This window comes from Aythya ferina (genome assembly GCF_964211825.1).
Source record: "Aythya ferina genome assembly, chromosome: 23".
NCBI classification, from domain to species: domain Eukaryota; kingdom Metazoa; phylum Chordata; class Aves; order Anseriformes; family Anatidae; genus Aythya; species Aythya ferina.
Window position 1 is genome coordinate 3,972,286 of NC_140321.1, and position 27,554 is coordinate 3,999,839.

The window sequence follows — 27,554 nt, forward strand, 5'->3', positions numbered from 1 at the left end:
TGCATTTGGGCCCTTTTGATGGGGTTTTCTGTTTTAGCCTCTGTTCTTGGATTTGCCGTGCAGGTTAATGTCTATTTTGTGAAGATGGGCTGGCCCCAAGCACCCAACGGCCCATATTTGTGTAAACCCGACATGGGATGAGGAATCCAGCTCAGACCTTCAGTCTGTCCTCTGGTTAAAGAAAAAAATATGTACGGTCAGCCCTCTGTAAGTAGCTATTACAACTGGAAACTGAAATGCAGAACCATCTCTACTTCTTCCATTCTCACTTGCCCTCATAGGGGTCAGATGGGAAGCAGAATTTCATCAGAGGCCGTTTGCATCTCTACGCTGTTTGCTGTGATGAGAATCATTGATGCAAAGAAACACTGCTCTATAGGCCAGGACTTGAGCCTGGTGGGTACAGCAAGGCCCCATCAAGGAATTAAGGATGCTGATGGTGCAAGACCAAAGTGAACTTTTTTTTTCCGAAGGCCTTAAGTTATGAATTACATATTCAGGATGTATATTTGAATGGCCTTGTTACCCTGCTCTGATTACTGGCAGATGCTCTACAGCTAATGGTGTCATTTCTGTTACTACATCAGTTGTTAACTGGGCCAGAAAACAGCCTTTAAGATTAAAGTTTAATCAATCCAAGTATTTGGAGAGTGAGCAAGTATAGCCTTTATTCTTCTCGAGAATTATGGTCTACTTCTTTGAAATCCCTGGCAGAGATAGAATGTTCTGTCAGAAAATGTCTCCAGTGAGAAATTGCAGGCAAAGAATATTTTCTGTGGGATGGCATGAGCAACCTTGTACTTTAAAGCTTGTATATTAATTGCTTGTTAATGGGCAGCTTTTGGCAGAATTTCTTTCTGCTATGGCCTCAAGAATTTTAATGGAGCATCAGTCAGTGCGTGGAGAAAATATACTTTAAAAACAATAAGCAGGGCTCTCGGTGGTTGTGTCAGTAGGTGACATTGGCTAAATCAGTCATGTTCTACTTCTGGTCAGTTGTAAGCTCTGCGATAACTTCATTAGCAGGAGGAAGACGCGTTATATCCTTCCAACTCCGGTGCAGTAAGTTTTTCTGGAGCCCCCCTCCCCTGGCACCGCTGTTTTCAGAAGGGTTCCAAGTGTCAGACAGGAACGCTGAAGCCCCTGCAGATATTATGTTAAGGAGTGCATTTTTATGTGGCATGTTCAAAGGCTTCTGAAAGCGATTCCCCAAATGTTTTCAAGCTCGCTGAACGTTTCGTATGCGATGTTTTCACAAGCAGGGAGGCTCTTACAAGCATGAGCCTAATAGGTACACCAGCAGATATTTCCATATGTGTAAATATGCACACTATGTCCTCTGGGGATAAGAGAGGTCTGGTTTTCCTCTGCTCATGAAAAAAACAGTGCTGCTGAGGTGATTGAGCCTCTCAATTTTCATTCCTATGCTTCCTCTCTCTTCTTTTGGTGGTCATTAGTTGAAATTTCCCATAAATAGCGTGTATTTCCCAGAAAAAGGGGTATTCTTCCCAGCAAAAAAGGAAAAGACCTGTTTAACAACATAAAATTAAAACAGCCAAAGGTAACGTGAAAACAATCCAGTGGGAAAACTGCAAAGTGCAGGAAGAGCCTTCAGCTTACACAGAGCACGATCCTTGGTTTGAGAAGAGGAGTGTTGTGCACCCGAAAGGTTTTGTGTACCCGGTCGCTCCTTGTGGTGTCACCTCTCTTGTTCCTGGTCACCAGGTTTGACAGGAAGAAGGGGAATGCTGAACTGCCTAACCCTAACCCTGAACTGCCCCTCCTTGAATGAGCTTCACGTTCCACCTGGCACACTGGCTGCAGTTTTGGGTAACTGAAAGGGAAGGGCATGCAGCAAGCTCTCCTTCGCCATGGCCTGGCACGTTCCCTTTCTAGCTTGCTGAGCATCGTTCCCACACAAATTTTGGGAGGAACTCTCCCTGTCGAACAAAGGAGGGCTGGTTCTTCACTTTCCTCAACTTCTGTAGCTTTGCACCTCGCTGCTTCTATTTCCAGGCAGTAGATGTAGTAGCAGTATGTCAATGGGGTGCGTGTTGCAACAGGGATTGGCAAATTTCTCTGGGAGAGAGGAATGACTCCAGCCTGTCTTCCTTTCTTCTTGTTAGATGTGTTGTGAGAAACAACAGGAGCTTAGAGGCAGCCTCTTCTGGAGAGGGAAGATGGCACCTATCACCTTACTGATGGTTTCTTGCGTTTTGTGGAAAGCAGGGTGTCCCTGCTGCTGGTAGGGTTCAATGGCAGCCCAAAAATTGGAGCTGTCGCCCCTCAGAGATGGGATTCTGCACTTCTCAGGTCCTAGTCCACCTTTCAAGGCCTTCCGTATCAATGCCAAAAACTACCACTCCTTTTTGGTCCCCTCAGTACAGCACAGAGCTTCACAGTATGGGATCAGTAGACAAAAAGGTAGTGGAGCCTTTAGGACTGCTGTATCCCAAGCACAGTGACAGTAGCAAGGAACTGGAGAGTTAAACGACTCAGCAGATCCTGCTTTTCACCCTTAAATACACACCTTATTGTATAAACATAAGTACTGTACACACAGCGTGCTCTGCAACCTTGATTCTGCTGTGTCTTTGTCCTTCTGGGGACCTGTAATTGCTGGGCTGTATTTTCTTTAAGGCCAGGACCTCTGCGTGCCTAGTACAGAAACGAGCTGTTGGAAGATCGGCTTTAACAAAGGTTTTCATGCAGAGTGGAGCTGAGAGGAGTTAACATCTTCAGGCAGCAAAGATAATGCTGTAGTCAAGGCCTTAATCTGTAACGGGGATACTGCGCCCCTTGAAGAGCCTTTGAGGTACGGCCATCAGCAGCGTGCGTATCCCACTCGTTCTGGGGGAGGGACACCATCAGGTTAGTGAATATACAAAATTAGTCATGCTTTTGCACAGGAGGCTTCCGTTAAAGCAGTCTGTCTGTGTGGCACATCAGCTTTCATTTAGGACGTGGAAAAATAACCTGAGAACAACCTGGAGCAGAATAAATCTGCTTGTTGCATTGTATCCGCCAAGGATCTTCTCTGTCTACGTTTAGTGCTTGGGAGATCTTCTTAAGTAGTGAAGAGTATGACAGGCAAGGCTAAATTTTAAAATTTTAGCTCAAAAATAATTCAAACACTTTAAGAAAGCAATGCAGAGAGGAGGCAAAACACAGAACCCCCCCCCCCCCCCCCGCAAAAAAAAAAAATGGAAGTGAATCCTGTATGACTAGCTGTATAAACCCAAATGGCCGTGCTGCTGCTTTATTTCAAAGTCCCATTTAAGAGCATGGCTTTAAACTCCCGAGTCACTGTTGGGTATGTCTGTAATTCCAAATGCAAAGCATCTGCCAGCCGTGCCAGGGTTTGCTTCACTTGGGCACGATGCCTCTTGTGGGGCTTTTGTCACCACATTCAGGTTCTTGATCCGCTGCAACCTCTCTGAGGTGCATTGGGTGCTCTCTCCCAGCTCAGCACCCAACCTCTGTTAGCAGCCCAAGTCCTGTGTGGTTCACGATCCTCCAGGCCCCCCATGCACACACCCAGTGCTCGCTTTGTGCCTTTTCCTTTGTTCCAAGCCCTTCCATGTGCTCGGAATGGCTGTCCAGCCTGACTTCACAAAGCATCCTGTGTTTTCCTAAAAATGGTTCTGAAAATTGAAGGTATTTCTCACCCCTTTCCAACTCAGAATGCCACGCGTCCTCCTGTGTACGTTTTGTATTGATTTGTGTGGTCCTTTGGTGCCGTTAGACTGCAAATTTGTGGAGCTGACTCTTATCTGTGCAGAACGTTTTCACCTAGTGCGCATTGCTCGGCTCATCTAAAGCTCTATATAAATAATGAAAACGTACAGGGCTTGCTGGCACAAGTCAGAGAGCTGCGTTTCCTGAGGCTCTGCTTCAGAGCTCTGCTTTGTTTCCGGGAGCTCTGCTTTGTTTTTGGGTCTGTTGTGCAAGTATTTTACATAAAGCTTCATGCGAGGCTCGGCGCTGAGGCTCCTTCGTCTTCCACATGACGTAAGGAACACGCAGCCCTGTGTTGAACCAGTGTGCACACAACGCACAGAAGGCGTAAAGCCAACTTCCTTTCCACTCCCAGCTCTCCCTCAAGTGCAGAAATAACCGAGAAACCTGCCTGGAGCATGGGAGTGAATGCTGCTGTCCCGAGAGCACGCTGAACTGCACGAGGAAGGTGCGTCACCGACCCACACAACGGCTGGGCTTGGCCAGTGGAGAACGCCACAGGAACGAGCTCCCCCCCAAATACCTGCTTAGGGTGACTGGGGTTTCAACTCCAGGATATCAAGTCAACGTGGTTAGAAAAGGTGTACGGTGATTTAGAAACACCTTAGCCGTACGGATAGTGTCTTAAGGTATGGTCAGTAGCAGTGGCCCTCCTGGGATTTTATTGAGTTATTTTTGCATTGTAAAGTGTCCCTGGATAATTTTTCTGAAGGGTGCTATATAAATGGAACAACTGCCTGATTGATTTAAAGCAAATCTCTTAGATTTTTGGCTTCCGTTTCTACAAATTGCACGTCTATATTTCCCTGCTTCAGAAATTAAAGCAGATATATCATGGGTGGAACGAGATCAATTTTATTACGCACAATAGTTCATTAGTGAAGTAGGAGCAATTTCATGTATTTATGCACAGCCTGCCCAGGGTTTTTTTTTTTTTTTTTACTGCGGCTCTTTCAGATGTAAATAAAAATATAATGCTTGTCGAGTTCCTTATTAGACAGCATACAGGAATGGAAAGCGTTTGTGGGATTGCGCTGAGGGTTAGATTTTGAGATTTACAGCCTGCCACTGGCGTTGGAACCCACGAGTGATGGCTGACATTTTGGCCAGCAGTGTGGGTTGACCAGAATAATTCCAGAAGCAAAACATTGGCTCACAGAGTCAGAGAGAGGCTTGGGTTGGAAGGGGCCTCAAAGATCATCTAGTTCCAAGCCCAACTTGCTGCACCCTACATCCAGGCTCTGTAGCGTGCTGACAAATGCCTTGCACGCACCCTGCGGAAAGCAAAGGCTTGAAGTCGGTGCTGGAAACCCCAGGAATCCAAAGAGGAGCTGAGCTTTTGTAGCCACCAAGCACTGTGGGGGCTTCCAGAGCTGAAGGCACAGCTCTCTGTCTTTGTCTTGTGCTCAGGAACCAGCATTGGTACCCAGAAACTGCAGCAGGCTGGGTGCTGGATGCAGAGAACGTGGTGCTGCGTTAATTCACGCTGAGCGGTAGCCGTGTGTCCGTGCCTGCGTCCCGAAGCGTTTGCTGTTCGAGCTGCATGATGTTTATGTGCCTGCATCTGTTTTTGTCGAGTAGGTACCATATGTGAACACACTTTTTTTTTTTTTGACACCACAAGTAGCTTTGTACCCCAGTTTATTCCTACATACATAAAAGCAGCTGGCAGCTGGATGAGACTAGCAGACCTGTTAATGTCAATCCTGAGTCAGTCAGCAGGATCAATGTTATGAGGCAGTTCTTTCTCCCAAGTGGCTGATCACAGGAGCTGCACAGACATCTCTGCTTCTGGAACCGAATTCTTTTTCGTTATGCAGTAACATAATGTTGCAATACAATTAGAGGAGCTATTCCTAATCCTGCCTGCCTTTGCTCTTATTTTCAGATCGCTATCTGCTTGGTAATAAATACTTGTCGTCTTAAAAGACACGCAAATGGTGACGATGAAATTGTATATCCTCAGCTAATTACAGCACCAACCTGCACGGCTTTGTCTGGTTTGGTGCAGTTCTCATTCTGTTCTGCTCAGAACAGTTCTGACTCTGCAAGGTGACCTCTGAAGCAGTGCTGAGGCCATCAAACTCAAGCCATGCTCGGCCACGAAAGAAATTCATCTGTATGTTCAGATGTCATTACTGGTCCTGCTAATCCCTTTTGACTCAGTGGAACACTTCTGTAGGTCATTTATAAAGTTGATTATTTTCCTTTTTTTTTTTTTTTTTTTTTTTTTAAGTATATTTAAGGAATAAAGTGGACGTTATCTTCCTAAGAGATACAGCTAGGGAATGGTTAAGGCTTTTAATATCCCTAGGTGGGAATTAGGGAACAAGAATGGATGCTTTGTAAGGAATTGCTGGTTATTATTACAGACTTCTGAAAAACAGACGTGAAATTAACAGTTGTGTGTCATTTCATTACTGCTTTGGCAGTCTGCTTTCTTTTTCTTTAAGGGTAAGATGGTTGCTAGGGCTTTGTAGTGAATAACCTTTTTGTGTTCAGCTCAAGGCAGAGTATAATTATTTTATAATTTTGGTTTGTGAGGCCGTTTTAGACATTTTCAGGAAGAAAAAGAGCTCAGCTTCTGCGAGCCCCCCTCTTTCTCAGCTGCCCATCATTGGCATGTCACAGCACCAGGAAGGGAAGCTCTGCGTCTGCCCTCATCATCCCCACGCGGTGTTTGCCTGAGGACCTGGCCACCGCCAGTGAGATGAATGTGGCCTTGACATTGGTACAAGCTGGAGCTGATTGATTTTGAAAAGTGAAGTCCCCTGTCAAGGTATGTGTCTGCTGTCATGGCGTAATCACCGTGCCGAAAGGAGGTGGTGGGCAGCAGCTGCTGGAAGCGAAGGAGCAGTGCCTCAGGTTAAAGCTGATGTCTAACTCTTTGGCTTCAAGGGGCAAATTTGCTTCTAGGAGTCAACAGGCTTTCTTTTCCATGTGGTACCAGTGAACTTTGTCCCCATTGAGAATTTTTTTTTTTAGGACTTGACAGGTTTTTAGTCTTTTGTGTCGGGCAGTCTGATACTGCCGCGTGCAGCGGGATGCCGTAAGGACGGACTGGGGTCTGCAGGACCCAAAGGGGCGTCAATAACACGGACATCTCTATCTGAGCCACCTCTCCTGGGTCGCTCAATAGTCCTGGAGAGCAAGTTCACAGTACACCACACAAAGCTGGGATGTGCCCCATCTGTCTGTCACGCAACCCTTCTTGGAGAGCCAGGCCGTGCTCTGACCTCTGGGCCCCGTGGGCTGTCCTTCTGCAGGCTGGAGCCGTGGCAGCGCTGTGCTCGGATGAAGACAACTCACAGGGCAGACCCCTGAGGTTGGACAGATCCCACCCTGCGACCTGCCTGCAGCAGCACGGGTGAGCCTGCAGCACCTCTGCCCAAACCTGGCTTTCCTGGACTCACAGCCCCACTGCTACCCATTCCCACGGCCTCACTGCAGTCGTGCCGCGAGACGCAGCACCCTCCTCTCTGCTTGTTAATGCACTGCGAGCGCACATACACGTCTGTGAACGTTTTACCTTCATGTCTGAGGAACTGCTTGCAATTCAGTGCTGCAGTATCATCTTTTTTCCCTGCTAATTGCTTTGCTACATGTGCAAAGCCTCAAACGATGTGAACGCCACCACCACCACCAAATATTAGCCTTGCTGGGAGCCATTTACAGTTGCACCCTCCATGTGTTTAGGGGTTGGAAAATATTTAAAATGAGAGGAAACATATTCTTGCTTAAGGTGTGCCTCTAACTTGGGATCCATCACTTCTGCACGTTGCCCTGGCAACGCTGCAATAGCAAGGGAGTTCCTTTTATGGCTGATTTCCGAGCATGGCCGAGCTGGAGCCGGCAGCCTGGGTTACCAAGCAACCCCGGCCGGTGCTCCGGGAGCTGGGAAATGCAGCCACCGCTTTTGGATAGTGCCCGTGATCGTATGCTCATTCCGTCAACTTTGGTCTTTTTGCTGTGAAAATAATCGCTAGGGAGTCTGTCTGCATCCTGGTTCGTAGGGCTGCTTTCCCCCACTCTGCTTTCTCTTGCTTGAGCGTTCGATATGGGAACGCTCAGAGGAAGGAGGATACAACCGTCCATTTATTTGGGAAAAAATCAGAACGTTCCATTCAACGTCTGATGCTGAAGGGTAATTAAAGTGATGCCATCTGCACAGTGTGAAAAGAGAGGCATCCTTAGCTTCCCAGGTCTGCAGCTGATCAGACGTCATGTTTGAGGACAAGCCTCACGAAATGCAGGTGTTGAATTGCGTGGTGAAAGTTTCCTCCAATTCCTGCCCTGGTGCTGCTTCCTTCTGTGGTTTTATCTTCCCTCCACTTCAGAGGGCTTTTGATAATAAGCTGCCTTGTGGAGGAGGATGCGAATTAGGAGAGCTTACGAAATCATTAAAAGACTTACGATGAAATAACAACGTAAAGTTGTTGTGTTAAATATTTATATTCCAGCCATATCCTACCTGCGGTTGCCTGTCGGCCCCCTGCTGATAAACAAACACCTTACAAAGGCCTGGTCCCTACTGCCAGGAACCTCAGCTCAAAAGGAGGGGAAGCTGTTTTTGCAAGGGTTGACCTGAAGCACACAACCCCTCCTACGGAAGCTGAAGGACCTAGGTGCGAGTTTCACATTAACTTTCACCATTTTGTTTCATCCCCCATGTCACCTCCCCTGTCGAGGGGCGGTGTGACGGGTGGCAGGTGTCACAGCAGGGGTCTCCCAGGACCCCACTGAAACGTGCCCACCAGAGGTGGGATCCCACAGACTGGGACATGCAACATGGTTCAAAGCAGCACAACAGGGCTGAGCTGGCATCAGGAGAATCGCCTCGATTTACCACTTCTGAATAATTTTGCAGATTTCTGTGTATCTTGTGGATCTTCTCAGCGCTGGCAGCTGGAGAGGAGGACGAGCACATGGCGTGTCATCCACAGGGGCTGCAAGCTGCCAGCGTCTTGTTTTGAGTCAGCTCCTAAACAGCCACAGGAAGGCTGATTGCATGCTTCTTACAACTCCTTTCATATGGAATAATGCATTCCTCCTCTTTCGCAGGCAACCAGTGAGTGCATAGGATCTTGAAAGCCACAAGGGCCTGTATTGCAGCCTCTCGGTGAGGTTATTAAGCATGCGAGGTTCCAAGAAAGTAGTTAATGACTAATGAGTGGTGGCAATTCTTTCCATCCTCTAAACGGGGAGAATGAGCAGCGAGGGCTTATTTGATGTGTTTGGTGTTGCAGAGAACGTGTAGCTGCTCATCTCTGGTAACCTTCCTGTGATGTATTTCAGCAGACAGCACGGGGAGGTGTTCAGCGTGTGCTGCCATTTGGGTTGCGGGGTGTTTGTCACGGAGGTCAGAGGTAGTCTGTGAGCTGCTGGATCTGGCATCATGTCCGTCTCTTCTGGTTTGCTTCCTCTGGCACTGGTCAGTGCTTTTAACCGGGGTGAAAACAGGCGTGCAAACTAAACCTAAAGCTAAAGCATCGGTTCCAGTTTTCAAGGGCAAACCCGCTCCTAGCTTTGGCTGCAGTCTTCATATACCCCAAACCTTGGGATTAATTTGTACTTGTACTTATAGAAACGGAGGCAAACAGTTTTGGTTGCAGTTTTTATTGGTTTGGTTTTTATTTTATTTTAGACAATCCATAAGAATTAATCTGGATACAGTGAGACAAATTCCCAGGTAGCTTAATTTAGCATCACTCCAATGTCTTGAAATGGGCAGCACTAACTTGTTATGCCAACTGTAAACGTGGCCCTTCATGTCTTGTATCAATTTTCTTTTAAATAACAATCACACCAGCCCACAGTGATATTTAGCATTACTCAATCCTTGTAAAAATGACAAACTTTACCTCCCCGCGAAGTTGCCTGTGATTAGTCACACGTGGCAGTGTTAACAAGAGGCGATGCTGAGAAGTGCCCCATGAGCTTCGCTTAAATCTGGCTGTTATGTCAGGCTGTACCTGTGCTATCCCCCCGAACCCTTATTGTCAAGGGAAGCAATTTCACATCCTGCCTACTTAGTTAAGAGATTGTGAAAGTTATCTTTGTTGTTTTGAGAGAACAGAATTTATTCCCTTCAAAACAAGTGACCAGCATTGCCTTAATCAAGCGCACGTACCCAGCCTTCAGCGAGGCAGGCCAGAGCCGAAGCCTTTCTGTTTCATCCCGTTTCAATCCGGTGTGTTGTCAGCTGAAACTGGCTCTTTTTAATCTTTTGTAGTAAATGTCAGGTGAGGAACTGACAGTTGCGAAGGTAACAATTTTCCATTTATCCGCAGCCTGTGTAATACATGAGTGGATACTTACTGCCTGTGAATGACCATTGCTGTCAATCCAACTTAAAATCCGTTCTCTTCTGTGCTTCTGGAGGGACGCTGCCTGTGTAATTTGTCTGTAGCTTATAAAGGAGGGAGCAGCCGTGAATTGAAGTCAGCATTCAGTTTATTAGTTGTATTTTAAATATTTGATCACAGTGAGGCTAAAAATTCAACACCACTGTAATGTGGTATGATGCCTTAAAATGCCTGTAGTATTTGAGGTAGATCAGACAGAAAAAAATAATTGTTTGTGAGAAAATGATAATTGCACGTATATCGCACTTCAAGCCGAAATATCATATATTATTTACAGTCTGGGGAAGGAATATGAGACTCCAGATAAGAGGGAGAGGAGAGATTAATTTCATCGCTTTGGTAAACACCCGCAGCAGCTGGGTGAGGCGTAAACGGGGGCCGTACCTGGCCAGAAGCAGCGCCTGCCGTGTGGACAGACGAGGGGTGGAGACGGCAGCTGGGATCTGCAGCAGACAATCTGCACCTAGATGTGCACCTGTCTGCATGGCTCTTCCTTCCCTGCGTGCTGCCGATGGGATGGCAACGGCCACGCTCTTGGAACACGAAGGTACAGCTCAGGGTTGCTCTTGTACATCAGGCTCTTCGGCTGCTGTCAGCTCTCCTTCACAAAACGAGGATTTTAACGCTTAATTCCCTTTCTCGCTCACCTTTCTGCAGGTGTGTGAAGAAACAAAGCTGGAGTAAGGGCACGAAAAGGCATCCTGGGGGAAATAGGTCAGTCCTTTATTTACCGTAGTGCTTTAGCTCTGATTATGCAAGGAGCTTAATGCTGCTTCAGGTAGAGTGGGGCCTTGTATTTCTATGCAACACCTGCAGCGGCGGCGTGCTCTGCCATTCCTCTGCCCGCGTTCCCATTGAATAATAAGAACCAGGTTTTGGAAAGTACGCCAAACATCTGGTAAAATCAGGGCTCTACAAGTTTATTCGAAAATATTCGTGAGCGTCACAGATTTGCCAGGTGGTGAGCACTGTTGAAAATCTGTCCCTAATTTACTATGTAAATTAGGCCATTAGGTTAAATTGATCTGCTTGTAAGTTAGCGTGCTACCCAGTATGAGCTACGGGGGTAGAAGCCGTCCTGGTAAGACATACACATTTGACTAAATTGTATTTACATTCCCTGCTCTCTTTATGTGGTGGTCATCCCCCTGTGAGTCATCCCAATACGCTCCAGGTTATGTGGGAATCTCGTCGTGGCAAAATGTTGATTTAATGAGCTTGGAACAAGAGACACACAACATCAAAAGCTGGGACACCCAGGGAGTATGTGACTGGAAATGAGAGTACATCATCTTAAAAACAAAAACAAACAAACAAAAAAACAGGAAAAATATTTATCTGCTGTTTTGTTAAAGGATTCCTCTTCTCAGACACGAAGAAATCACTGCAAGACAAACATGCTAGCAGCTACTGTCCATGTTAGCTCCCTTTTGTGCTCGGTATGTCAAGGAAAGAAAAAAAGATTTATGACTCATTGTTTTCCAAGGTTGCTGCTTCCTCTGCAGATATTTACAGGTTGGTTTTTAGAAAAACAGTTTACAAACTGCCCACTGAATTTCCATTTTTATTGCAGGGTCATATTATTACTGCCTAATCCATCATATATCACACAGGCTCTGCACTTAATGCTCGATTAGGGAAAAAAATGCATGGTTAGCTACTTGTAAATTATTGTGTCTTCTCACCATATATCTTCAAGATAATGCAGACGATACAACCTGTGTGTTGGTAAGGCTTGCGTTATTCAACCCCACTGCTCACTTGGGGACACTTTTCTCTAGGTGTTAACATCCCCTAGTGTAAACAGGCTTCTCTTTTCCCTTCTAGAAACACGGCTGTTGGTCTCAGAGAGCTCTAGAAGTCTTCTTTGGAGCAGGAACCTGAAATTTTGTAACCGTTTTTAAATAGCCTAAAAGCAGCCTCAGGGTCATACTGTCACTTTTTAAAATATCGCATTGAACATTTAACACCTGGTAAGTACTGAAAGTGTCACTTTGAAAACAGAAAGTTATTTTCATTTGGAGAATGTTCCAAAGCTTGACAGTGTTTCCCACACATTCGTACTGTCTTCCAACTGGAAAAACTTGGAAAATAGTAGTGAAGTGCATGTGTGGAAAGCTCATTCTTCAAAAGCCTGAAAACATGTTTGGAAGCAATCTTTTTCCAAGTACAGTTGAAATTAAACACTTATTTTTCTAATATAAAAAATACTTCTGTGAAAACTTCCTGACCTCTTCAAGTTCTCCTACCAATGATGAGACACAGAGGGGAGAGAAAAATCGCTTTTCCCATTTCCTCAAACAGCAAGCGAAAAGGCTATAGGAAGTGACATTAAAACAGTGAACGTTTCATTAGAATTGCAAAGACGTGGATTTAAACAATAGGAAACGAGGGAACTGAGGCTCCCATTTCGTTTTATTCATCACTTATGCCTCAGCTGTCTTTGCCATGGGCCCCATTTTCTTTTGCATTGCCTATTGCACAGGTACTTACACCAAGGATAAGTATGTGTAAAATACATAAAACATTGCTGTTCTTCCTTGGAAGCATTTTAAGTTGACTGCAGAAGGGTGAGTAACTGCATAAATCTTAGGGAACAATGAGGTGGGCTCCTGTGTTCCAGCTGTTATTTTTTTTTATTGTATTTTTAACTTGTTTGCCTGCAGTTGTGTGTTTACACCATGCTGTCAAAAGGCCCAGCAGTAGAGCGGTGACGTTCTCAATGGAGCTGTGGCAGACGTAGCTAAATTACCGGTGTCGAGAACTTTTTTGGCTTTTTACAGTACTGAATGCATTTGTCCTGAGCACTTAGCAAAAATAGCATCTGGGAGGCCAGTTGGAAGCAAGGAAGAAGGGGAGGACCTTTACTGCATGTGAATAAAATTGGTAGCTGAAAGGCAAAAATCACATCAGATTGGCAGCTCCCACCCTCCACGACTGTCCCAACAGCTCAGCGACGCTCGTCTGCCCAGCTCTGCTCCAGAAGCCGTGGTTTTGGGTCCTGTTGTTGCTGGTGAGGTTAATGTATGGTTGGTGGTAATGGGAAGTGAGCTCTTGAATGTTCCCCGGAAGGTTTAGCATTTGTTTTCAAAATAGAGGGAAAAACAAAAGGGAATGCTGCTAAAATTATCCCTTGTATTATAAACAAATGCAAACAGCTGTGGGAGCTCTCGCTGGCTTTGCTGGCTGGTCCTAGCTTCAAAAGTGGCCTCATTCGCTCCACCCTCAACTATAGGTGTCACTGCGGCGAGTTAAACAAGCTCCAGGAAATGTCAACAGCAACTGAACACACAAGCTGTGTTGGGAACAGTGTTTGCTGAATAAATGACTAATTTAATGGCATCCACTGGAGAATGGTTTTATCGGTAATAGTGATACTCCAGTATTGCAAATAAGTGGAGTTTAGGGCTGTAGTATTAGCATTTGTTGTCTTATGTTTTCTTCCTGTATTGAAAGGGAATATTGAAGAACCATTTTGATGCAGAACAATTACAAGGTGGCTTGTATGGCTGGGAGGCACGTGATGGGGAGTGGATTTGCATGGTGTTGCCTTTATCATCTGAAAAAGGCAGAACCATGTTGGGAAGTCTGGTGCCTGACCGTAACCCATGGGGTCTCCGTCCCTCCTCCAGGAAAATCACCTCTGGGGTTTTGTGGCTGGCTGTAAATGTGGGTTTGAGAACTTACTTTAGAGAAATGTCCTTAATTTTTGCAACTTGCCTGTGGGGAAAGAAATGATCTTTTATTGTATTTAGTCATTATTAAGCCTATTTATAGGCTGGTCATTAAAGTACCCCTACCTGCTATCCAGTCGATGTTCTGAAAGCTAATTAGCTAAGTAACTAGAGCAAATCCACTATTAGGTATGCAGGGAAGGTAGCACTGACACAAACCAACAACAGGGGCCAACAATTAAGCAGATGGACAGTTCTCCAAATGACTCTGGAATTTATGGTGTGAAATGACCTTTGGAGGCAAGGGAGTTCTGCTGGTTATTTGAATGGCACCAGGATTTCGGCTTAGCTTCTGAGGCCAACAGGGGCCATGGACGTATCTAGAGATGGCTCTGGAAAAGCTGCAGGGTAGAAGAGCTCACCTGTGATACAACACCCACAGAGAGAAAAGAGTTCAGAGGATGCAAAGCTGGGAGACCGGGCTAAGGTAGTCAATGCTTCGGGTCACCCACCCTTTGTTCTTGGATGGTTTTCCTTGCTCCTGTCTGAGGGTGAGGGGAAGGTTATGCCCTGCCCTTACTGTAACGTGGCTGAAGCTACACGAGCTGTGGGAAAGGTTAATTTGAACACGATCATTCTTCTCTGCGCTGTGCTTTTTAAAGCTTAAACGCTTATTTTTAGGGTTGACAATACACAGCTCTCTTTATTGGCCCACAGAAGAGTAAAAATAGATGGATGGGGATCGTGCAGATGTATGTGAATAATTCTTGGCAAAACCTGTTATATATTCCTCAAATGCTAAATTTTAAGACATTTTATTCTTTCTCTTTTTTTCCCCTTTCATTTGCAGTTACACATTTTTCTGCACTTAATCTTTTTTTTTTTTTAAATGAGATCATTATCAAATATGGCAGTTCGCAAATATTTTTCATGCTGTTGGGCCTTTTTCTTTTTTCCTTCTCTTTTCTAAAGCTTCTTGAATGTCATAAATATTATTTCTCTAGTTGAACATCAGATGGATTGCTAGGCTTAACGAGGTCTGTGTCCTCAACCATTTGCTGCTGTTCTGCTGCTTCCGTACTGGTGGCCTGTGCAGAGCACGTTTGAGGAATGTTCTCTGCTTTAGCTTGCTCAGATATCTTTCTGTTCGTATACCCAGGTTTCATAGCTGAAACTTTGCAGCATGTTTTAAAGGCAGCCAAGAGGGAAGTGTAATGGCTCTCCTGGAAGTTGTTCAAAAGCCACTCCCATCGACTGCATCGGACACTTATATAAGGCGCCAAAAGCAATTTCCAGTCAAGTATAAGGTAAGGGAAACTAATTGGAATACTGTAGGCTGTAGTGAGAATACCTTTGGAAGCTGAGGTTAACACTTTTAAATGTATCTTTTTGCCATACAAGAAATGTGTCTAACTCATAAATTTTTTGGGGTCTGACACTCTTGTTCTTTTCTTTATTAGCTGGGGCTCCAGCACGTCCTGTACCCTGCTCTGGGGCTTGCCAGAAGTTCTGGTAGCCCAGCCATTAGTTTGGATAGTCCCTTTTCCCCAAAGTGTAAGAATTCTGTCTTACACTGAATTAATAATTAAAGAAATATTTTGAACTGCAGCAAAACTGGCCCTGGGCACCTCTCAACAAATCTCTTCTCTCCCGTAAATCCAGCTTGGGCTCTCTGTAGCTCCTGCCAGGGTCTCGCTGGTCCTCTTCCACCAAAGAAAAAAAGTCCTGCTGCATCAACAAATGACTAATTCCCATTAAAGCCTTTCAGACACTGAGGCTTTTTTTAACCTTTGTTTACTTTTCCTATTCTAATAATCCAACTTTGATCAATTTATCTCACCAAGCTACAAGGGTTCTCTATTTATTACCCACATGTAAGGCACAAAGCACAAATGGAGATAATCCTCCACCAGGGTATATTGAAATCACAGCTTATTCACACTAGGACAATTTGGTTCCTGCTCACATCTGAATTCTTAAGTGCTATTTCAGGCTTCTTCCCTTCAGGACTACTGTAACTTTGAACTCTTGAATGGTTTGATTCTTGGAATTGTAATTTCTCTTAAGCAAATGTCTCTCACCTTTTATTTAACTTTCAATCTTCTGCACCCAAACTTTTTCAGCACGCAAATCCTAAAGCTATTGTTCCAAAACCTGGCCTACAAGGTTACTTTTGCCTTCCAGGCCAGACTCTTTTGCAGGTTTATTAACAACACATCCTCAGGTACGTTTAAGGAGTCAATCATTAACTTGATACTAGAACGTATGCTGCCTCTTCTGGAAATTACCGTCTGAGGGTAGACAGCCTAGGAGGTAGTACAGAGACAAACTTCAGTGGGGTTGCATGCTCTCAGATCTCTGGATGTAAGAACTCATCTCCAGTTTGGGGTGACCTTTGTCACCCACCAGCGCACCTGCACATGTGATGTAATGTGAGTATTTGGCATTTCCCTAACATGAGTAGTTGAAAAATTTCCTGTTTAACCTTACTTTGGTCTTGTCTTTCCCCTGGTTCCAGGTTCTGCCTCTGAGCTGACCATATTCTTGTTGTGGTCTTTCTTTTTTGTTCAGCCAACACTACCCGAGCATCCTAATAGTGGGTATTTGTAGTAACAACTCAGACAGTCCTCCTGCCCTTAATACCACTTGCCTGGCTGCCGTATTTCATTCAGCAAAAGTGTGAATGCTCTCCATCTCCTATAAAAGTGAATAGAATTTAGGGTGTGGGGAAAGTGAATCTACAGGAAAAACAGGCTGTTTTCTTACTGTCTTTCTCCTGATTCTGACTAGAACAAACTAGTCAGGGGTGTTTCTTGTCTGCTTGAGCTTCAGATGAAGAAATGATGTTTATTCTCTCTTCACACACAGCTTAGTCAAGGGAAGTGTCTTATTCGGCAAATGGCAGAGCAAAGATAATATCTTCTCATTTTGCATACAAGGAGGATCCTTGGCAGAACAGGAATTGTTCCCTTGGATAATTTTCATCTCCGTGTGCTTAAAACTCCCTTTTACCATGTCTCATAGTCTACCCAACTCTACTGCTTCTGTGCTATATACCCTGTTGTTTGTGTCCTTTGCTGTGATTCTTACTATTCCAGTCTCATTTAGAAAATACTTCTTAAACTGAGAGGCCAGAATGCTGTTGCATGAGTGTTTTTTGCACCTCTGGAATGACCTCTTTGTGTCATGTGGGCTTCAAAATCCAAGAAAGCTCTTGATAATGCTTTGTGCTTGTGGTCTGTCTTTATAGACTTGTGGGGTATATTTGTGCTAGCTCTTTTTACAGCTCTCCATACCTTCCTGGTCTTCTACCGACATTCTCAAGATTTGTTTTTCCTCTCAGAGGCAAGAACTAAATAGATCTACAAACTGTGCTGACATTAAAAGAGGAAGTAAACACTGAGCACTTCTGAAAGTATGGCCTCTCCTCAGCACCTGTGTTGTTGCTATCCACTAACTGGTTCTTTCTTTCTTAAAAGTCTTTCTTCTTAAAATAATTAAATCTGACTCCCTAAATTTGCTCTTTAAATCTTTAATAAATACGAAGAACTATTCAACACCACAAATTTTACAAGGAAGAAATTAATATAAGCAAGAAGTTGATTGACAATCTGTTGTTGGACTGTTGTTGAGTGTGGTATTTGCACCAGAAGAAGAGGTGGAAAAAGTACTGTGACTTTCTGCTGCAGTCCCATGGTGCCTGACTATAGAAACGTTCTTAAGGCCAAACTGGAGTGGATAAAACCAGCAGCTCCACTCACAGATCTTCCTTGAGGGAAGCAGTTTGCAGTATGCCCTTTCACAGGAGAGGAGAAAACCAGGCCGGCATTAATTCACTCTTCCTAGGCACTGCATCCAGTCTCATTCCTTTAGCTTATGATATCTTTGGGCAAGGTCACTTACGCCATAGTGCATTAAAGGCATTGTATGAAGGATATTGCATTACCATATTATCACGAGTTTAGTGTGTTTTATTGCAGCATAGAGATTAAGGCAATTATTAGCAAGTTCTTAGGAAAACAACAGCTTCTGCTACATCAGGTCCAACTGACACAGTGGCAGTGTCCCTGTGGCTATGGCTGTAGTGGGAGCTATCAAATAATGGTGTCATTGTTTATGGTGTTTTTTTTAAATACCATCTTTTTTCCCGATCTTTCTTTCCCCCCCCCCCCTTTCATACTGGCTCTGACAGACTGCCTACTTTCAAATGCTGTCAGAACATCCAGTGTAGCAACAGTTGTTATAGGTGTAGTGATCATCCTTGATCACAGCAGTGTGTTGGAGCTATGGGTTTTTTTATTTTAAATGCATGCTTGAAAATGGCTTGAGTCATCAGTATGCAGACTGCTGGCGGATCACTCATTTTTTTTATAACACCAATAAAGTAGTCGCTTCAGTTCCCCACAACACAAAAACATTTGCTGTTGCCTAAATTTCCTAAAGACATTTTGTTAGACAAAGTGTCCTCATGCTCTATATGCACTCTGATTAGAGCAGAGAGGTTTTGGACTCTCTATAATTTGTTGTCCGCTCCCAGAATGTTCCAGTGATTGTGCTAGTCCCTTGAGAAATGCCATGTAAGTAAACTGTTGTATATACAGGCTACTGCCTCCTATGGGCTAGCCAAATCCAGTAGCCCAGTAGTCAGGGCTGCTGCAGCTCCCTCTTCGCAGGTCTGGTAGCCTGGGAGGAGCAGGTCTGGGTACTCAGTTTCTCTGATTAGGTCACTGGGGTTGTCAGTTTTCCTCTGTTCTCCTTTGTATGTGCGTGGAGATGAGCGTTTTATCGCATGACCTAACTGTGGATATATGCCAAGCTTGTCAGTGTAAAGCAAAAGCACTTGCTTAGTTATTTTATTCAATATTTAGGTGTCCATGGGCTGGAAGGACAACAGAAAATAACCACAGGTTGAAAACTGGACAGAGTTGTGCTGCCAGAAAGAGTTACTAATTATTGGCCTTTTTCAACTGCACAAGTTGTTATATAACCCCTAGTGGATCTCACCACCTTTCTGCTTAGTTATCTGATTACTTATTGAAAACACTTTGGGGAAGAAGATTTGGGAGCTGTATGTATAATTGCACATCCACCTAAATTTTTCGACAAAAGAGTTGTAGAGGTTAGAGTATCGATAGCAGCACCAAGTGCCCAAAGCTGACCGCACATTTTCTGTACTTTCCTTGCTGTGCTTTGCTTGATTAATCGGGACAATTCTCTGTTAGGCATAAAATTAAAATAAATGATTAGAATAAAGATGTGCTGAGCTACTTGACAAGACTTGAGTACAGGGTACAGAATCTGTGGGTGTTTGGCACAGCCCCAGCACTGCAGATATTTTAGCTCTTGCTTATTTTTGATTCAGTTCAAATATGACTTACCTTTTAAAAAAAAAAAAATAACTGTGATGTATCTATGTTACACAACAGAGGCTCATAATGGAAGAAATCACATGGCAAAGCTATAGGCATGAGTTGTAGGGCAAAAGTGCTGTTCTGAATTATCTCAGCTTCAGCTTATTTTGAAGCACTCAAGCAATAATTGGTTGCATACAGAATGGTTTGTTCTATCAAGTCACCCTCCTTCAGAGAAGAAACCCACAGGAAGGCTTCAGAGGCATGAGCCACGCAGCCACACTGTCACTGGTTCTGTTCACTTACAATCCTTTGTAGTTTCAGAAGCATCTGGGATGGGATGCTGAGGAATGCAATAAAATAATATTTCTAGAGGGATTTACCCATGGAAGAAGCCCTTCCAAGGGACAAATCAGCAGAGCACCTCCAGTAGATCTCTTCCAGTGAAGAGCTCCCAGATTCCCTGCAGTCTTTCTAAGGATCCCTACAAGACAAAATAGCGATGCAAAAACTGCATTGTGTTTTTTTGCTGTTGAGGGTTGCATTTACTTTAGGTGAACACCTTTCACCCACTGACTCTGCTTCTGGCTAAAAGAGTGGTGAAGGGGACTGAGAGCTGTAGCACAGAGCCCTTCCCATCCTGCCCTTCCCAGGATTTTTTTTTTATGCAGATAGTTTGGAGAAATTCCTGGGATCCTTTGCCAGGAACAAGCAGACAGAGAAGCCAGTGGTAGAAGAAACAATCTGTAGCTTCCCAGGGTTGTCTAGTTAAGTTGTAAGTCCATTGTCAAACTTTGTTTCTCAGTCGCAGGTCTAGTCTGCAGGCATCACATCTGGACCAAGAAGAAATGACTCTCATGTGTGGGCTTCTGTTAACTATCAGTGCAAAAAACAATGTATAAGAAAGAGGCAAGGGTTGGCACGATAACTGCTAGCAGACGGCTGGGATCAACTGAAGTAAGGAAACTGTTAAAAAGGAGTTGCAGCGTCAAAGCATCATTTTTCACTTTGTAAATTCAGCTCGAGTATGTCTACAGTGTCATTTGTGCTGAAGATTTGGATTCCTGTGCTGTATCAGGGAGCACTAATATCTCTAGCAAAGCGATCTATCACTGAACTGCAGGCATCTCCAGGGTGTAAAACAACACCAGCTCAATGGCACACAGCAGCAGTTCACAGAAGTGCAAGAAAGAAGTTTCAGGAGAATAACAGAGCAGTTGGGAAAGACCGTAGGAAGAACGTACAAACAAAATGTAGCATAATAGGTCAAGCAAGGTACATTTTGGTTATTTCCTTGGCTTTAAGATATATGATTCTGAAAAAAAGTTGCTGTTTAAGTGTTATTAATAAGAAGCAGGCCCTCCTTCCCTTCTCTCTTCGCCCCCCCCCAAAAAAAAAAAAATAAAATAAAAGGAAAAAAAAAAGGCAGTATTGTCCCCCAGATACCACTGCACAGCAGTAACTAACACACGAGTTTTGCAGATCTTTAGACCTATTACCTTGCGACAGGGAAGTGTCATGAGAAATGCAGTAATGGTTACAGTAGAAACGGAATAGGAACAGTGAAAATTATGATCATTTTCATGAAAGGAAAGGCCCACACCCCCTTTCATAATAAGAAAATCTTTTGAGTGTAGCCCACACATGTTTCAGAGGCAGCTGCTTTACTGATTATTGCAAGCCAAAATGTTATATCAGAACACACCTACTTAACAATACCAGTTGGGTTAATTAAGAGAAGGTTACATTTTAGTTCATATGCCTTTTGAAAAATGGAATAAACAACAATCTTTATTCCCTTGGGATAAAAAAAAAAAAAAAGGTGTAGATTCTGCCAACTGGTTTGTAATATGAGAGTGCTTTACATGGTGTATTTTCACAGCTGTCTTATCAGTTTCCTAAAATGAATCAGGGTGGAGCAAACAGTTTAGGAATGTCATGAAAAAAGGATTTGGAGCTTTGCTGTGGTTCATGATAATGATGCCCTCTTGGATCTTGGAATAGTGTATCAGAGTCAGAAGATCCTACTGGGGATAGGGATAATGCTTTTAATATATTTTTGCACAAAAGTGAGCAATTATTGTCTCTAAACTTAGATGGAGGCATCCTCTTTGCTTTTTATGATAGTTTGACTTGAAACAAGTTTTGGACAGAAGGCATATGCAGTTAATTCTCTTGTGAAATTCAGTTTTCCAAAATTTTCCAAAATGGGGCAGTTTCTGCCATTGTAACTCATTTCAGTAGGGGCTGAAGGATCTTGGAACTTCATGGACCCGAGCATTTACCAGATCTTCGCTGAGTTCATTACCTCCATGCAAACCAACCAGTAAAGGTCAGGCCTTTCACCCACTGGCATGGTGGTAGAACCCAGACCGATTTCTCTGGGTTTTCAGCATCGTGCACTGAAAACTGGAAATCCAGAGGTGGAAGCGACTCAATGCTGGTATGTCTAGAAAGAGTTATTGTGCTGTTTCCCCTTCATCAGCGTTCAGTTAACAAAATACCTGCTCAGAACACTGCCCTCATGTACTGCTTTGGATTTTGGTGTAGGCAAGCAATGAAAAAAAATATCTATATAGATTTATTGTATGAATTGAGGAGGAGACATGGTCTGCTGGAGAAGAATCTGACGTTCTTTTAATACTGCTATGGGTTAATGGAGTGTATAGACTGTTTTAGCAGTTTCTCTAAATACCTGATATTCCATCTCCACTAAGAGTTACAGTTTATTTGACAGAAACAAATTGAGTGAACCAAAGCTTTTTCCTTTCGTTAAAATGACTTTGACTAAAATGGTGCTCTTTAAAATATAGCATATTAGATCAACTTATCAAACTTGTGACAGTTATTCTTTAAGTAGCCCTATTTATTTTGTTGGCTAGTAAAATACTTACTACTGCTCCAGAATTGATATTTTTCTGAAGTCTGATTGTGCAGGTGAGCAATGCTATCTTTGTTAAATATACCTCAGGTACTGGCTGCAAATTGTCTCAATGGCCTACAAATGTCTGTCTGCTCAACAGAAAGTGTACGATTTCCATCAGCTTCAGAGTGTCCCAAGTTAAATGCTTTAATGATAAAATATGTGATCCTCTGGGAGAAATTTTTAGAGTTAATAATTTTCCATTTACCTGAAATGCTTAATATATGGTAATCTAGAAAACAGTAATTTGCAGCAGGCCTTGTGTCTTATTTCATCCTGTGTGCAAAATGCAACTGCTCCTATTCATACAATGCATCTGCTTCCATGGGCCTACTGTGAATTTCACAAGGAATCTAAGTCATTACTCTGGTGCACTAAGTCGGGCTCAACTGTACCTGTTTTATGATAAATGCTTACTATTCTTACTGGTCTCCATGGATGGAGACATCACAGTGTTTATACACAATCTATTTCAATGCTTAACAATCCCTGCAGTTAGAAATTATTCCTAATTTCCAGTCAGAATCATCCTTGCTGCATTTTAAGATGATTACCTCTTGTCCTGTTCATTTCAGTAATGGAGAACAAATGATTCCTTGCATTTCCTATTGACCTTATACACATATGAAGGTTGTTGTCATCTTTTCCTTAGGTTAAACATGCCAAATTGCTCATCCTCTCAGTGGATAAGAGGATAGGTGAATAAGTGGGATGGGCAGAAAATAACACAATAATTGGTGGTTTCTCCTGCACTTCAATTTGGACAAGGTTTCATTAGTAGAAGTCATTTTTTTAAGGCCGATTGGACTAATTAGAACCATAAAAACAAATGTTGGGAGTGTCCAACCCCTTTAACAGCAATCCTTGTCTGAACCCTGCAGAAGTAGCTGAGGATTAAAAAAAATACAAAAACTTTTCCAAATTTCCCAACTATTCTAGTTGATCAGCCAGTTAATGTCCTGCCTGTGCATTTAAGCCATCGGGGTAAAGTACCAGTCCGCGCATAACATCCTTCCAGGATGCTGGAACGTAAATTGCAAAGGGCAATGTGTTGGAGGTTTCGACTAGTGAACACATACAGACTGAAAACGTGGTTTCTGGTTACTCTTGGTGTATCTTTATCACACATAATCCAAAATTGGTACAGCAGTAACCAAATAAATTCTGTAAAGAGCTTGTGCCAAAGCTGTAGAAAATTGTGTAAAGCTTTTTCTACCCAAATGAATGTTCACCTGATTGCCAGCTGCAGTCATTAGCAATCGTCTCGTGAATTCTTAAATAGTGAGCTAAGTTGGTCCTGGCGTAATGGAATGGAGAAATAACAAAAGCTGGTGTCCTGGTTCGGTCTGGTGCACACACAAATTCTGGTATCTTTTGTCTGTACACCAACTCTGTAACATTAACAGCTCAGAAGGTACAATTATGAAGACTTTGCTTACAACTGAGTGCTGTTTGCTGTCTGATAGGTGTACCCCAGTGTGCCAGAGGTGCATTATTTCAGTCAAGATGTTATCTTGAACGCATGCAATCATTAAAGCTCCTGTGGTGCCTCTCAAGAGGAAAATGTTGAGATTGGTATTGTTGCCAAATTATGATCTGCATAAATACATCCTCTCTTTCAAAATTGCAATTACACTTTGCCATAGAATATTCTTCTTTTAATAATGGGCGTTTTCTGTTAAACAGACACAAGATTCTGGACTGAGGCATGTGTGTTTGGTTGGTAGGTTCAGGCATCTCCCTCAGGTACCTGTTTAAAAAAAAATAAAAAATAGAAGAAAGCATCAGGCATCATTGCAGCAATTTTAGAGCAGGAGGAAGCACTGGCTAGACAAGGGACCCATCATCCTACATGAAAGCTCTCTTTGCTTGCCGCCACCAAAACGGCGCTGTAACATCTCGTGTTCTGCCCTTCTTTCACAATGTCATTTTTTGCGGTGTTGTTCTCTCTGAACATTTCTTGTGGACAAATGGGCAAGACCTTCCGCAAAGGGGCTCTGATCACACGGATTTAAATCCTTCTGGAGGTCAGTAATCACCAGTTCTGACAGGCCTCCAGCACGCAGTGCAAGGCTCATCTCTTGGCCAAACACTTCTGAACTTTATCTAAGATTATGGCTTTTTTCCTTTTCTTCCATCTGCTGCAGACGGGAAACAGGAATTGCTGTGATTTGCTTCCTGCTACAGCCAAGGACTGTTTGATGTAGGTTTAATATGCTGAGGTGTATGTCACCAGCCTTTTGTTTCTACATAGCCTTTAACATTCTCTTTCTTGGTGTTCAGGGGAGTTTTGGGGCTTGGTTAGACTCATTTCTGAGGAGACGGCGCTTGGTGAGCAGAAGATGTTTTGTCTCTGTTGGTTTCTATTATTGGAAAAACTGCTGACTAGAACGAGCAGCTCTTGTATTAATTCCGAGATCTTCCAAATGTTGATCCTTCCTTGTCTGGTCATCTCGCTCCTGCGCAGGTGTATACAAGAAAATAAAGCTATTTTTATTCATCCTGTTACTTGTTTCTTCTCTGAAGTTCTGTTAGGAAGCCTCTATTGCAGCTGTTGCTCAGATGAAGGGTAATGTTGGTGTTAAAATGCAACACTGGTGGTAGGAGAAGGATCATAAAACACATATTTACTTAGATTTAGACAAAATAGAGTCAGTTATCCACAGCTCAAGGTGCTCTTGCCAAAAATTGCAAAAATGAAAATGAAACAGCCAGAAAAACAGAAATCTCCCTTTCCTTCTGGAGAAAAAAAAAAAAAAAAAGGCAAATCTATTTGAAATCTCCCCAGGCAACAGAAATAGATATGCCTTTCATTAGTTAGTGAAGGGATGGCAGAACCCGTGTTCTTTTAGACTGCTGAAGTGTGAAGAAAATCAGTATCTCACATCTAGAGGATTACTCTAAACTATTTTCTCCATAGGCATATATTTCTTAGATAACAAATATTGTAAGCAATATTTATTTTTATATGGTCACACTTAATAGCATCCATCTAGGAGATTATCTGATGGTATATATGATTTGAAAGACCGAGTGTTTTTATATCTTACTGTAGGTATTCTGGCTATTTAGGGGACAACATCTTGTTTGTTACAGCCGTGTTATTCCTTTGCTGTTGTGCAAACTTCATGTCAGTTTGCAGTATAAAAAAAAAAACAACAACTCACAAAACACAAAGAGTTGATTGAGATTTTTATGTGAATTTTTTTGGCTCCCTGGTTCACCAGAAAGATGTCTAAAGGAGCGGTTATAAGGCTCAGAGGCCAGACGCAATAAGGTGTGGATGTGACCAAAATGGAACTTGGACTGGATTTCTGGACCAAAGTCTGGAATTGGTGATCCTGAAAATTCCCCCCTCATCCCACGGCTAACCCTTGACCACTTTAAATGCCAGAGGTGTTTGCTGTTGATATTCTTTGAATACCTATAGTTGTGCTTCTGCGAGGCACAGACCAGCTCAGTCTTCTAGGTCTGGGCAGTTTGGTGCTTCACTGAAGTACAGGCTTGGTGTGTTCCAGTAGGATTTGTCTCCTGGGAAAATGCAAGGGAGGCTGTCCTGGGTGGAAAACAAGGATGCTTTCTTTTTTTCCCCTCTGCCTCAGGGACTCCAAACCCAAGTATTGACTTGAAGCAGTCCCTTGCCTTTTTGAGTTCTCAGTCAGAAGGCACCCAGCCTAAATTAGGACACTGTACACAGAGCCTGTGTGTGTAGCACAAATACTGAGGAATCACATGTGCCTCAGGAGGTCCTCGGGCCAGACTCGTTGTAGGCTGCCATAAGGCTTTGGGGAACCATTCTACATGCCTGCCTGTGCTGAAGCATCCCCTTTTGGCCACTGTTGTAGAGGATAGCGTGGAAAATGGACAGTGTATGACTGCTTGTAAATTCTCTCGGGTGGCTAGCACAGCCTCTCTGGGTTGGACATAAATGACTAAATATTGAGATGCTGTGGCTCCTATGTTCCTATTTGGAGCTGCTCTTTCGCCATTATCTCATACCCTTTGACTTCTCAGCTCTATCCTGGAAGTGTCAGATCCTCCCTCTCTTTCACAAACCCATGTCTTGAAATCTGTTTTCTTAGTAACGATATAGCTACATATATAAAGCAGTTGACATCAGTTCTGAGAATATTTTCTTGTAGGTGGAACTATTATATCCTTGGTGCTGTAACATGGAGTCAGTGATTTGCTATGCTAATAACTTGCTGAAGGAAAAATGGGAATTATTCTGACTATGTATTATTCCCCCCTAGTGTATGTGGTTTAAAAAGACTAAAGGGCAACAGAAGATAAGCAATTACAGAAGGCGCTTCTGCTGGAAGTAATGAAAGAGACAGGAGGCTACAGATTTAGATGAAAATATTTCTGGAATATTTCCTTACTATTTTTTTTTAAGTGCTTGTTGCTCTGTTTTATGTGTTGCCACTCTCTTATGAAAGAAAAAAAGAGAGGACTGCAGTGATCGATGACATATAACCACTTTGATCCATGCTTAATTCCAGAAACGTGGCGTCTGTATCCCTGCCCTGCTAACAAATACACAGCAAAACCAAACACGGGGCTACCTCCATTTTTCATTAGTGCTTCCTAGGCAGGATTTTGTCCATAGGAGTTTGTTTTGTACAAATCATTTTCTTGACTCACACCTGAAGATTACCCCGCTGCTTAATTTCCGTGGTCATTCACCCAGTGCTGTGGGCAGATGTGATGAAGCTCTCAGCCGTCCTGGGGGCAGATGGAGGCGAGCAACCTGCACCCTGAAGGTTTAACAAGGCATCCATCCCAAGGGAGTGGAGATCCTCGTAATTAATTTAATTAAAGGGAACACTTTGTACTGGGACTAAAAAGCTTATTTTGTTGAGTAAGGCCTAAATATTCGTTTTCTTAAAGGGAAATAACCAGATAAAATTATGTTTGCCGTGTACTTTTTGCACAAAAATAGCTTGGATACGTGACATTTGATGAGAAACCCCAAATTTCCGTCAGTATTGTTTTTCATTCAGGGTGGCCTGCTCAGCAATGCCGGCACACTGATTAGACTGCAGCGTGTATTTCTTGAGTAAAGAACACATTTCTTGTGTTTTTCTTGAGCTGTTTGGGTAAATAAATGTGCCTACGAGCATTAGAAGGTAGCACAGCTTTTCCTGTGTACGCCCTTTGCACCTGGTCTTCAACAGGCTGATGTTTTTGGAGGGAGAACTGAGCGAAACCCTTCGGATTTCGGCTTTTGCTCAATCCCCTCAGCGGGAGGCCGGGGGGGGGCGTCCTCAGGGGGGAACCTGAGGCGGCGGCGGCCGCTTCACGCGAGCCGGGGCCGGCTTGGGCGGCTGCAGCGCCTCAGCCGAGGCTGTGCCGGAGGCCGGAGCCACCTGAGGGGGCCGCTGCGGGTCCCTCCTTGCGGGCAGAGCCCTGCCCGGAGCCGGCTGCCCCCGGCCGCGCGGGGCCGCCTCACGGCGGGGCCGCCACCGCCGCCGCCTCACGGGAGGAGCCCCCCAGAGGAGGG

At 43.7% G+C, this 27,554-nt stretch overlaps 1 protein-coding gene across 3 annotated transcripts in view; it reads left to right on the forward strand.

Moving 5' to 3' along the window:
• Positions 1-27,554, forward strand: part of TANC2 (tetratricopeptide repeat, ankyrin repeat and coiled-coil containing 2) — a 280,392-nt gene that overhangs the window by 4,480 nt on the left and 248,358 nt on the right. The window lies entirely within an intron of this gene.